General features: G+C 41.8%; 1 protein-coding gene and 1 long non-coding RNA gene across 5 annotated transcripts in view; one reads left to right on the forward strand and one right to left on the reverse strand.

Annotated features, from left to right (window-relative positions):
- Nucleotides 1-12,066, reverse strand: part of grid2 (glutamate receptor, ionotropic, delta 2) — a 614,241-nt gene that overhangs the window by 208,921 nt on the left and 393,254 nt on the right. The gene's annotated exons all lie outside the window — the stretch shown is intronic.
- Nucleotides 8,894-9,775, forward strand: LOC116056895. 2 transcript variants are annotated; one of them, XR_004895180.1, is made up of 4 exons: nucleotides 8,894-9,039; nucleotides 9,120-9,194; nucleotides 9,266-9,337; nucleotides 9,411-9,775. It is a non-coding gene; the product is annotated as an uncharacterized LOC116056895 (long non-coding RNA). The 2 variants fall into 2 exon arrangements; XR_004895181.1 differs by lacking the exon at nucleotides 9,266-9,337.

The following is a 12,066-nucleotide window of genomic DNA, read 5'->3' on the forward strand; positions in this document are numbered from 1 at the left end:
GTGAAGACTATTTCATAAATATCCTGTACTAATACTTCACAAAAAGCTACTGGGGTAACAATAGTAAAATATTTAACAAGACTCTGTACACTTAAGATAGCCTGACAAGCCAGACCCACATCAATATGTGGCTGCAAATTACATTTGCTGACGCTAGGGTGTGTCTAGATTTCTAGGCTACACTTAAGATATTTTACACATACAAGAACGGGCTAGTAATTCCAAGTAATGTTTTTTACTCATCTTGAGGCAATATCAATATAACTTTAAAAGTAGAACATAAGCCAAAAGAACAGACACTCATCTTTAGAGTACAGGGTTTTATTGGCCTTTGTAAAAAATATTTATGACAACTGCGGCAACAAAAAGATACCCAGCATTAGCTCAGTGGCCAAACTGATGATAGGTCATGTCACTGCAGAGAAAACCAGGGTAGAAGAGAGCAGAACCCAGGCGAATTAAAAGATTAACCTGTGCCCTAAAATGTCAGAAACTATACCAACGGAAAATGCCTTTGGCAAGATCAGATGAGTGGACTAAAAGGTTGGCTGTGTACGTGTTTGTGTGTGTTTGAGAGTATGATAGCAAGACAGATGGAGATGGATGGATAGACAGACAGAAACTGTGTTCATACTTGTGTGTCTGTAATGGAAAATAAGAATGAATGTGTGCGTACAGTATGTGTGTGTGTTTACTGACCAAGCTGCTGAAGTGTTCCTATAAGCCAGCTCTGCTTCTCCAGGTTGACTAATCTTTGACCCAATATAAAATGATTCTTCAGCTTCTTTTCATTCGTCTGCAGTCAGTCCATCTGTCCATCTATCACTCCCTCTCTGACTGCACTATATAAAAAGTACACCACATGTCAAATGGAATATGACACCAGATATGGGTGATATCTTCACAAGTGTCAATCATACACAAAGGCACACACATACTGCACATGAATACAGGAGACTAAACAGTACACACTCTGTCTGAAGTATAAACGTTTGCGTTGTACTGCATATATACACACAGAGTTTTTACCAGTCATGATCATGATAAATTGTTTTTAACCGAGGAGTCAGACTGAGCAGGATCAGGCAATTTACAAAAGAAAGTGGGCAGACATAAAACAGATCATGTTTAAACCACCACAAAACCAATTACACATATTATAACACATAATTGATGAGTCTTTTGATCAACAGCAAGACTGCATTTATTCAGCCATTTATCAGTGTGAAAGTCATGTTTAAAAATATCAATAGAAGAACAGAGCAATATCTCAGCAGCATTGATAATGACAAACAACAAGCAAAGCACACTGCAATCTAAAATCCTGTTTTCTCAACATATATAATAACAAAACAATGAATACATTATCATTCAGTATTCACTTGCCCAGGGTTCAGTAACAACATGTGTATCTCTTACATAATCCAATTTACGTGGTTGTCAAAAAGTCTGCTGTTGTCAACCTGGCCAGGTCAAATGGTAACTTCTGTTAACCAATTGTAGCTGCTACTTAGCAGTGCAGTTCATTATTTCAGATCCTTGCTAATATGTGTCTGTAAATAATCTATCTAATTTCTAGAAATGATGGGGCCAGGGAATGCCCAGGTCTGCCTAAGAGTATTTACACATACATTTTTTGAATAAGTGGTCACTGTAAGTCACAGCGTTACAACATGAGATTAAGCAGAGAAACGGGTAATATTAGTATCACAGGATGAAGGGTTGGTGTTTGAGTGAGCAATGAAGGGAATAACCAGCTGCATATAGTGGAGAGTAGCAGCTGTTATGGTCCTCAATTACACATCTGATCTGGCCTCCAGGGGTTGAAGCATATGCTAAAGTTGTCCGCCAGAGGAGCTGACCCCACTGTGCACTCATGTTTTACAGGTAACTCTGGGGGCTGATGGTGGCTTGACATGATTCAGGTCATTTGAAATCACTTTAATTAAGAGTCTTTTCTCATCTTAAATGATAAAAAAGACTTTACGTTATAATGTTATAAAACCATTTGAATCGCCTTTGGAAATACTGTAAGGGGCAGAAGCACGTGACCACCACCCGCTATGGTTGCAAGAGACTGAGCTCCGGCACCTACCTCCGTATTTCACTAAATAACCAGGTCTATTACTTTTTCTTTGACGCCAAATCGCTTTGTCTGTTATCACAGTGACTCGGTGAAACGCCTGCAGGCACGAAAGAGCGGGTCTCGTTGTCGCCTAAACTATTTACTCGTTCAGAGAAATCTGCTAGCATGTCAGCGGCTAATGGAGTGGTGGCTAACGAAGCAACTGAAGTGAACACGTTCTCTAATATGGAGGAATTAATCGACCGGGTCTTGGAGAAGCAGCTAAGTGTGCTTAAATCAGTGGTCTACAGTGCAGTGAAGGGAGTGCTGGCTGAAATTGATGCCTCGCAGCAACACATCGGGGCAGAACCTGAGATGCAGTAAATCATGGTATGTGAACCGGACCAATCTGACTGCGTCACATTTACGTTCCAGCGGCTTCGGATGCCTGAAAGGATGCAACACAAGCTGCACGCTGAACGCAACTCGGACGTGTTCATATGCCGCGCTGCCCTGGGAGCGACCTAGAGGGGGAGAGAGTTCGCCTTTGCTGCAGCCGCGGAGCCGGGTGTTTTCTGGCTGGAATTAGAAGAGGAGGAGGACACGCTATATGCACGGATCACCCTGCGCCGGGAGGAACCGGAGGGCGGCGGTGGGACTTTGCGTTCGATACCGGGGCCGCGACTGGAGGACTCAGCACCTGTGGACTAACGGTATTTGGGCCACTGTACCGAGTTTGACTGGAGGACGCTGTGTGTAAGTTTTGGAACCAACCGTTGAAGGGACATCTAACCAGACTGTAAGAAATGATGAATCTACAATCTATACTTTTGAGGTCACTTAATCGGGCTGAAAAAAAAGGGACCATGATGAATCCTGAGGATGTGCTATGTAAGTTTCGTAACTAAGCTTTAAAGGGACACTTAACCAGACTAAAAATACATGATAAATACTGGCTGGTCAGTTTACAGTCTATGTTTGTTAACATTTAAGCTAGACTGAAAGAACATGAGGGATACGGTCTGTTCAGCTCATAGTCTGCTTATTGTTCCAACTAGATTGGTCTGTTTTTCACATAGCTTAGTCCAGAAATTGTTCGAAGGTGTTTATAATGTTTAACATAAGAATTCACTAGACCTGTTTCAATTAACCTGTGACTTAAGACAGGAGGTGTAGTTTTGAGCTGGAGTTTTGCGCAAAATGTGTTTGATGTGGCCACGCATCTTACAGATAGGGGAGGGGGTCTGCGGTCTCAGAGGGTTAGGGGAATTAGTTTACTTTTTATGTTTTTGTCACACCTTGCTCAGAGCTAACAGTTCACTCTTTGCTACAGATTTGTCAGCAAAATCCGGTAGGGAACTCGAGACACGTATGCGTGTAAATTTTGAAGATGGCTGAGCTTTCAATTCTTTCAGTTAACATCAGGAGGCTAAACGGGCCGATCAAACGATCTAAATTCCTGGACTATTTAAGAAGGAAAAACATAGACATGGCGCTTATACAGGAGTCACATTTACGTAAAAGAGATATAAATCGTCTACAAAATAAATACTTTAAGGTTGCTGCCTCATCTAGTGACGACACCAAAACCAAGGGTTCCATCGTGTTGCTGTCGCGGAAATGTGCACTCACCGTAGATAAAAGCAGTAAAGACTTATCAGGCAGGATATCTTATATATGTACCACGATAAGGAGTAGGAAAATAGCCTTTGTTTCGGTATATGCACCGTCTACATATGATGAAAGTTTCCCGCGCCTAACCAATGAATTGCTCTCTCTCAACGAATATTCACTAATCATATGGGGAGACATGAATGCAGTACTTGATTTAAATCAGGATAGATCAGGGGTCAATCACACAACAGCCCAAAAACATATATCAGACATGTTTAAAGCAGTTGTGGAATCCCACCATGTTTACAGATATATGGATGATGCACAATCCTACTAGCAAGGATTACACCTTCTTTTCCACACGCCACCTCACCCACTCCCGCATTGAGTTCTCCCGCAGTTTCTGACCCTGCATATACATGGCAAGAAACTAAAGGATTTATTAGAGATTTTACATCCTCCTTCGCGGTCAACTTGAAGAGGAAAAGAGAGGCAAGGATAGCGGAGTTGGAAGAACGCTGTAAATCGTTAGAGCAGTCTCTTAAGACTTGTTTTTCTAAATCTACACAAACTCTTCTAGTCACAAGTCGAACAGAGCTGAATGATCTGCTAAGGAGAGCTGAGTTCATAATGCACAGAGTGAGGCAAAATTACTATTTTAACGGCTGTAAACCAAGCAAAATGCTTGCTCTGAAATTAAAACAAAGCGAATCCAGAGCTACTATCAACAGCCGAGGTATCTCAACAAATCCTAAGGATATCAGCCCCACTTTTCAATCCTTTTACTCAAAGTTGTATGAGTCCTCCTGCAACCCAGATCCGACACAGTGCCAGAAGTTCCTAAAAGAACTAAACCTGCCTCTTCTTGACCCAGAAGAGGCAGAAGAACTGGGTCAACCAATAACCTTAGAGGAACTTAAATCAGCATTAAAAACAGTTAAAAAAGGGAAAACCCCAGGGTTGGATGGTATTTCATCAGAACTTCTTCTACAGTATTTTGACATATTAGGACCTACCATTTTACAAGCTTTAACTTCAGCCATAGAGAAGGGTACTTTCCACCAACAAACCAACACCGCGCTGATTTCCGTTATGCCAAAGAAGGGTAAATATCCTACGGATTGCTCAAATTACTAATTGCCCATCAGCCTCATCGGGACTGATATTAAGCTTTATTCCAAAGTCTTGGCTCTCCGCTTAGAGCGCTTTATCGAGAAACTAGTCCACCCCGACCAATTAGGTTTTATACCCAAGCGTCATGCTGTAGACAATATACATAGACTATTTCATGTAATTCTTCTATTACATGAAATAGTCTATGTATATTGTCTACAGCATGACGCTTGACGCCAAAAACCTTCCAAAAATGGCAGCAGTTTTATCAGTGGACGCGGAAAAGGCTTTAGACCGCCTAAAGTGGAACTACTTGTGGCAAGTAATGGAGAGGCTTGGTTTTGGGGCCAAATTCATTGACATGGTGCATACTTTATATGTGAACCCCACGGCCATAGTCTCAACCAATGGATTGCACTCTCAGCCGTTTTCATTAAGCGGGGCTCGCGACAGGGATGTCCGCTCTCCCCCATGCTATTTGCAATCTCTCTTGAACCGTTAGCCCAAGCCATAAGGCAAAATAAAATCTGCAATATCCAGAATAAATCCAGTAGCAGCAATATCATTATTTGCGGTTTCTTAAGATTTTCAACGAATTTGGCTCAATCTCTAATAAATCTAATCTTCTTTTATTGAACAAAAGGCATGTGGCATCAACCATTAGTGTTATAATACCAACCCAAAGCAAAATTACATATTTGGGCATCACCACACACGCATCCCTACAGCAAGTTGTCCAGGACAACTATGAAACTATAATAAGTAGTGTTCAAAGGGATCTGGCTAATTGGTCTGCGCTCCCGGCATCACTATGCTCCAGGATTGCTGTTGTTAACATGAACATAGTTACTTGTGTGAATTTCTTAAGGGCAATGATCCCTTTACGGCCACCGATAAATTTCTGGAAGAAACTTGATACCTTAATTCGGCAATATATTTGGAATAATAAGCAAGCTAGGCTAAAATACTCTACCCTGCAACGTACCTCAAACACGGGAGGCTTGGCCCTCCCCAACCTTAAAGTGTACTACAGAGCCTTTAAGCTACGGTCCCTCAGAGTGTGTATGGACCCCCTCATCTGAAAATTATAGCTCAGCGCTGGCTCTCCCCCCCCCACTCACTTTGTATAAATCAGTGGTTGGCGTATTTTCTAGACATAGTTATGCTTGAGCTCTCTACAGCAAGGATTAACAAAGCCAAATCATCAACTATAGACCTATGGAAAAACGCAGCAGCACAAGTATCAGACCTAATGACCTCAGCATCACAAGAATTAGAGGAGCGTGACTAGGCAAGGTGTGATTTCTGTTTTTGTTTTTGTTTTCCTCGAGACCGCAGAGGGTGGGGGGTGGGAGAGGGTTTTTGTTCTTGTTCAATTGTATTTGTATGTTCAGTATGTTCTAAATATAAAAAAAAAACACAATAAAAAATTGATCTAAAAAAAAAAAAAAAAAAATACTGTTAGGGAATGCTGTCAGCTGTGGAATTGAGTTACTAATTACAGTACATATTTAATTAATTCAGTTCAAATGAATTTACCCCTAGATATTGCTCTATTGTTAAGATAGTTTTGATATTTCTGAGATACATGTGCCTTTTTTGCTTTGATCAGAGTTAATAGCCATCACATTTGCTTTACTTAGATTAAGTAGCCATTTCGCAGCAAATTAACCTTTTCAGAAGAAGAAAAATCTCAACCATATTCTTTTCTTTTTTTACTTTCAATCAATGCATACTGTGTAACATTTATTGCATCATAATGGAGTAACTTTAAAGGGTTGATTAATGATTATATAGGGCATTTCACACTGTTCCTTAAGGTCTCCTAATAGGGTATGTAACATTGGTTGGGCTGAAAATTGCCCGAGTGCTATTCTATGGGCCCTTATCTACCCTGTGGATATGGCCCTATTTGTAACAAGAGCTTTTCTTCCAAATATGGTATGCTCATGAATATTTAGATGAGCTGCGTGCTGATTGGTTGAGCGAACCACATACACATACATTGGAGACAAGACAGCAGGTCTCATATTTCAGACACTGCAATGTTATACATTGTCTGCTATTTCATTATTAAATTCACTTCTGAGATTTTTTTATGCAAGAAATCAACTATATAAAGCTCAAATATGGGCCGTTTTACAAAAATTGATGGCTAATTGCTAAATTGGTAAGACGTGTCGGACTTCAGGAGCTCCACACAGTGTGGCGATAAAGCGGCAGATGCTTAGCTAAGACTTTTGTCCGATTTCAATTTAATGCATTTTTGTGAATTTCAGAGGTCTAGGAGGGGCTAGCTAGCTCTCATTAATAGAGCTCCATCCAGCTCACCGCGGGCTCTATCAATGAGACTCGTGGACAAGAGGTGTTTATTTCCCCGATCGTTTGTTTAAATAACTCAACACACATATCCATTATAAGATTAACTGGAACCTGTGTTAAGAGATTGCGGGCGTAACAAGCTCGCTGACCGCGCTCTCACTCACACACACTGGCCATTTAGCAGGAAGAGAGGAGCTGCAGGCCCTGGAGCTCTGTCAGGGCAGCGGCGTTTGGTAGCCCAGTAACCCAGAAACGGTGACTGTTGCGTAGGGCTGGGCGATATGACCTAAAAATAAAATCCCCGATTTTTTCCAAAAAAATCCGATTTAAGATTTAAGTCGATTTTTTCTCCCCCTACTTAAAATCAATCTGCAGATGACAAAGAAATTGTTCAAAACAAGTTTTAACTTAATTTTGTTTTGACTCACACACACGCACACACACGGGGCTTGTATACCATTATGATTATTCATGCCAATTTTGTGGAAATATAAATTGGTTTGAGTGTTTTCCCTTTTTTTGGATGGGGGGTGCTATATATTCAACAACAAACAAACGGATGCGTGAGATAAAGCTGTTATAGCTGCACATACAGGTAATTCACTTCTCGTTCCTCGCTAAAAGTTCAAATCATTTTAACGTTATTGCGCAACCTTGCCCCTATTTTCACCTGTTGCTGAGTAACGTACATTAACATCCCATGGTCTCTTGAATGTAGCATACCTGTAGCAAGCTCCTTCGTAGTAACTAGCGGTAGAAACAAACGTCGAAGAGGAGCTCCGTGCTACAGAGCGGCAATTGCTAGTTGTTTAAGCCGCTACAGACCTCCATCACAGCTCGGTCGTATCAGCAGCATTTAGTAGATGTGTTGAGCCGCAAAAGAGTTCCTCAACACCGCCTCTGGTGCCCTGCATGGTGGTCCTTTAGGTCAGCGGTAGCTGGTGGTTCAGTTATCCGAGAATAGGTGACTCTCAGCCGGGGACAGAGCACCGCGAGCTGCCGGTCATTTCGGCAGAGATTACGGATAAGTAAGTAATGAAACTACTAGTTAAGAAAAGAATTAATGTTAGTCCCTGTCGCTGCCATGTTGTTTGTGTATCTCTATGGCAAACGCGCGGGGGGAGGGCTGAGCCCGTTCGGAGCTATGGGAGCCCAGAGGGGAGCGTCGGTGGATGTTAAGGAGAAAATCGATTTTCATTTAAACAAATCGACGTTAACTACACATTCGAGTTAATCGATAAAATCGATTTATCGCCCAGCCCTACTGTTGCGGGCTGCCGGCGGTGACGGAGCTCCATCTAGCTCACAGCGGCCCGGGGTCTGTGAAGGAGGACAGGCCGGGCGGCGAGGCAACCCAGGCAGCACCGGCCACTGAACTGGACAAAATTTGCAATTAGCCATACTTGACCTCTACATAGTTGATTTCTCTCATAAAAAAGTCTCAGAAGTGAATTTAGTGATGAAATAGCAGACGAACAATGTATACAATTTCTGAGATTTGCGCGACCTATTCAGAAGACTACCTGATCTCAGATCAGTGGTGTAGCCTATGTAAATGTTGGGGCGTGACAATGGTAGAGACTAGAGCCAAATAAGGAGGAGGTTCGATGAGATTTGCCCATTTTCAGAGGCAGTTTCAAATTGTGAGATTTGCAGAGGAATGGGATGTCAATGGATGTCAATTTTGAGGTTATATGTGTGACAGAATGAGGTTTTCCCCTCCCTCTTATCTGTGCACGGGAGTGCGCATCAGTACACTGGGGCTCATCCCCTTTGATTGGGAGAGGTGGGGGCTCTATTTAAGCCTGTGTGTGTGTACTCATTCTGTTTTGGTCTTCTCCTGCTGGGTGCTTGTGGAGACGTTACAGGGTTGGCGTGCTGTACGTTTTTGCCGCTGCCCTAGGTCGTCAGTTTGCTGCGGTGTGGTAAGGGCACTTTTTCATCTTTCGTGCCTTTTTATTGTTTTGTGTCGTTGTGCGTGTGGCACTAACGTGTTCTTTTATAGAGCCGACCCTGTCTTGGCTGTGGATGTCCCCACGTGGGTAGATGTACACCTGGGCTGCTGGCGTTGGGTGTCTCGGTAAGCTGCATTCCTCCCTGTCTCGACCCATTAGGCGTTACCAAGATCTGACATAGCCTTATTTGTTATAGTGTGAGCCGCTGTGTGCGTGCGCGGAGTGGGTGCCTCCGCCGGGGTCTAAGGGCGGCGTGTCCTGTAAATCGGTAAGTTGCTGTGTCTGCCTGCTTGTTTTAAATCTATTGCAGTCCTGTTTTAATGGTGTGTTTCACAACACAGCTAGACCGGGCTGCAGCCTCATACATGCTGCTGCAGGGCTATCGTGGTGCCACAACTAATTAAAGGGCCAGTACTCCCCGGCGCGTTCTTCTCCCACTGATGCTGTTCTGGAGACTGGTACAAAAGTGTTCTGGAGACTGGTACAAAAGTGTTCTGAATACTAGTACAAAAGTTGTCTGGATACTAGTACAAAAGTGTTCTGGGTACTGGTACACAATTGGCTCTGTAAAGATTTGTATTAACTGTTGTACATATTGCATGTGGGTTTTTGTTTCTTTTCATTTTGGTTGATTTGCTGTTTTCTCATTATGCATGCTCTATTGTTGATTTGAATTGTGTTTTGTTTCTTGTTTATTACTTTTCTAATATCCATTAGGCATTTTAATCTACAGTGCCATGGTCAGTGTCTGGTGTGTGGGCCCTGTGAGAAGAAGACTATTTAACCCTGAGCCTGCCCTATTAGAGAGACGAGGGAGAGGGAGATAACATGACACTCTGCAAGTGGGAAAACGTGTTCAAGTGTATTATTTGTATGTTTGTGCAGCTGAGGGAAAAACAGAGACAGCTGAATCCTCAAAAAAAGAGAAATCCAGAGTGTAATCAACACACCACAAATGGTCTGAGGAGAACATAACAGCAAAAGATGGGAACAGGAGAAAAGAGAAAAAGGGAAGGTGAACAAGGAGCAGTAGCAAGAACAGAAAAAGAAAGATGAGATGAACATTTAACCATAAGGCAGCAGTAAACGTGCCATATGTCTAAGACTTATGCCCTTCCTTCTGAGCCAAACAGTAACAAATGTGCCACCAACTTTCGCTGTGCAATTGTGTCCCTCCTCATGGACCAATCGTTAAGTTTAAAAATGCTGAAAGAGTGTGGTGAAATGCAACAGCACTGCAAGTTAGGTTAAAATGCAGTCTAATCTGTCTCAGATATCCAACATGACAAATGGACTAATCAATAACGAGCAAAATGAATGGGTAACTTTCACTCACAGCAAAAACACCAATGCAGATAACACACCACTCAAACAACTACACTCACACTTGTGATCCCTCACCTGTGCACACAATAAATACACAAACCTATACAAACATCACACACACAGCAGAGGGTCTCCATGGGTCACAGTGTTTGGAAATTGGACTCTGATTGCGTATGTATTTTCTTTACACAGCATAGCAGAGAGCTGTCAATTTTCATCATGATACAGCCTTCAGTTCCAACTGCAGTCAGCAAGACTCAAAGGGATTATACAGTATGATACTTGAATTAGACCATCCAAAATACAATGTACAAAAATGAAACGAAACATGAACATTGTGTGAAAAAAGATCGCCTTCATGGATGCAAAGAAATCACAATTGACTTTTGGTACTGGGGGTGCTTTCACACAGTAGTGTAGTAGTATAGTTCGGTAGAACCGGTGCGATTCAGGGGTTATGTTGCAACATTGTTGCATTTTTCATATGGTTCGGTTTGCGTTCAGACTGCACTTTGTCAGGCGCACCAAACATTGTAAACAAAACACACGGTCGAAACGGTTGCTGGTCAATTGGACAGAAGATCCAAGTGAGACTTGCTGACACTTCTGGTCTCAGAAATAATGAAGCAACACCAAAGTTATAATGTTTTGGGTTTTCTGGTTTTGCTTTAGTGTTTCTAATATTTTTTGAAGAAAGTGAACAATATGAGCAGCTGACAAAACAGTGAGTGAAGGAGAACGCGGGCCCTGATGAGAGAGAGATGATGTGTTGTCACACAGACGACGAGCGATGTATGGTCATAATAGGTTATGGATTTAAAATATCATCTCTTAAATCATATATAAGTTAATAAATTGTGTGCAAGGTTGAAATTGCAGGCTAGTAAATGTACAGTTTTTTGGTTCACTTCCTATATTTGGGTTGGATTGAATTCTCATCTAAAGTGAACTGAACTCTAGTGCACTTGGAAGCCAACCGTTTTGAGCGGATCAGAGTTTGCTTGTTTGGTCTGCACCAGAGTTCGAATAAACTTTCACACCACCACAAATGAACCGGAGTATCCAATGAAACAAGGGTTCGGTTAAAACAGACTAGACTGCACAAAGCAACCTAAGACAGCAAAGCAAAGCACAGTGTCTGGTGTAGAAGTCACACACTTTGTCCCTACTCCAACCTCCTTCCTAAAAACATTTTGTTGGTATAACTTTGTTGTGCTGCTAGCTATGCTACTTTCTCCCTGGAGATACAACCACAAGAGGTTGCTACTCAACATACAACATCATACAGTGTAAAGGCTCTTTGCACTTTGTTCAAGAATAGCGATCTTGCAAATCTCTTGCAAAGTGCTTGTAGCTGAATACACTTCAACTAAATTACAATTGTTACATAAAGCCACATTCTATGAGAATCTATGAATTTACAGGATATGGTGCATGAGTCATGACCAATGGTTTGATTATACAAAAAAAATATAGAATACAGAAGATATATAAAATTATAAATAAATTGGTAATTACAAGAAAACACCTATGAATTACACAGACGGCATCAAGAGCTCAACTTATTTCATTGTATTTTTTTCACTGTTCAGATATCTGTATCTGCTGGAAGTTTCTCTATGCGAGAACTACAAAAAATAAAAAATAATAATGCAGAATGCATTCCACAAG

The sequence above is a fragment of the Sander lucioperca genome, chromosome 2, assembly GCF_008315115.2.
Source record: "Sander lucioperca isolate FBNREF2018 chromosome 2, SLUC_FBN_1.2, whole genome shotgun sequence".
Lineage (NCBI taxonomy): Eukaryota > Metazoa > Chordata > Actinopteri > Perciformes > Percidae > Sander > Sander lucioperca.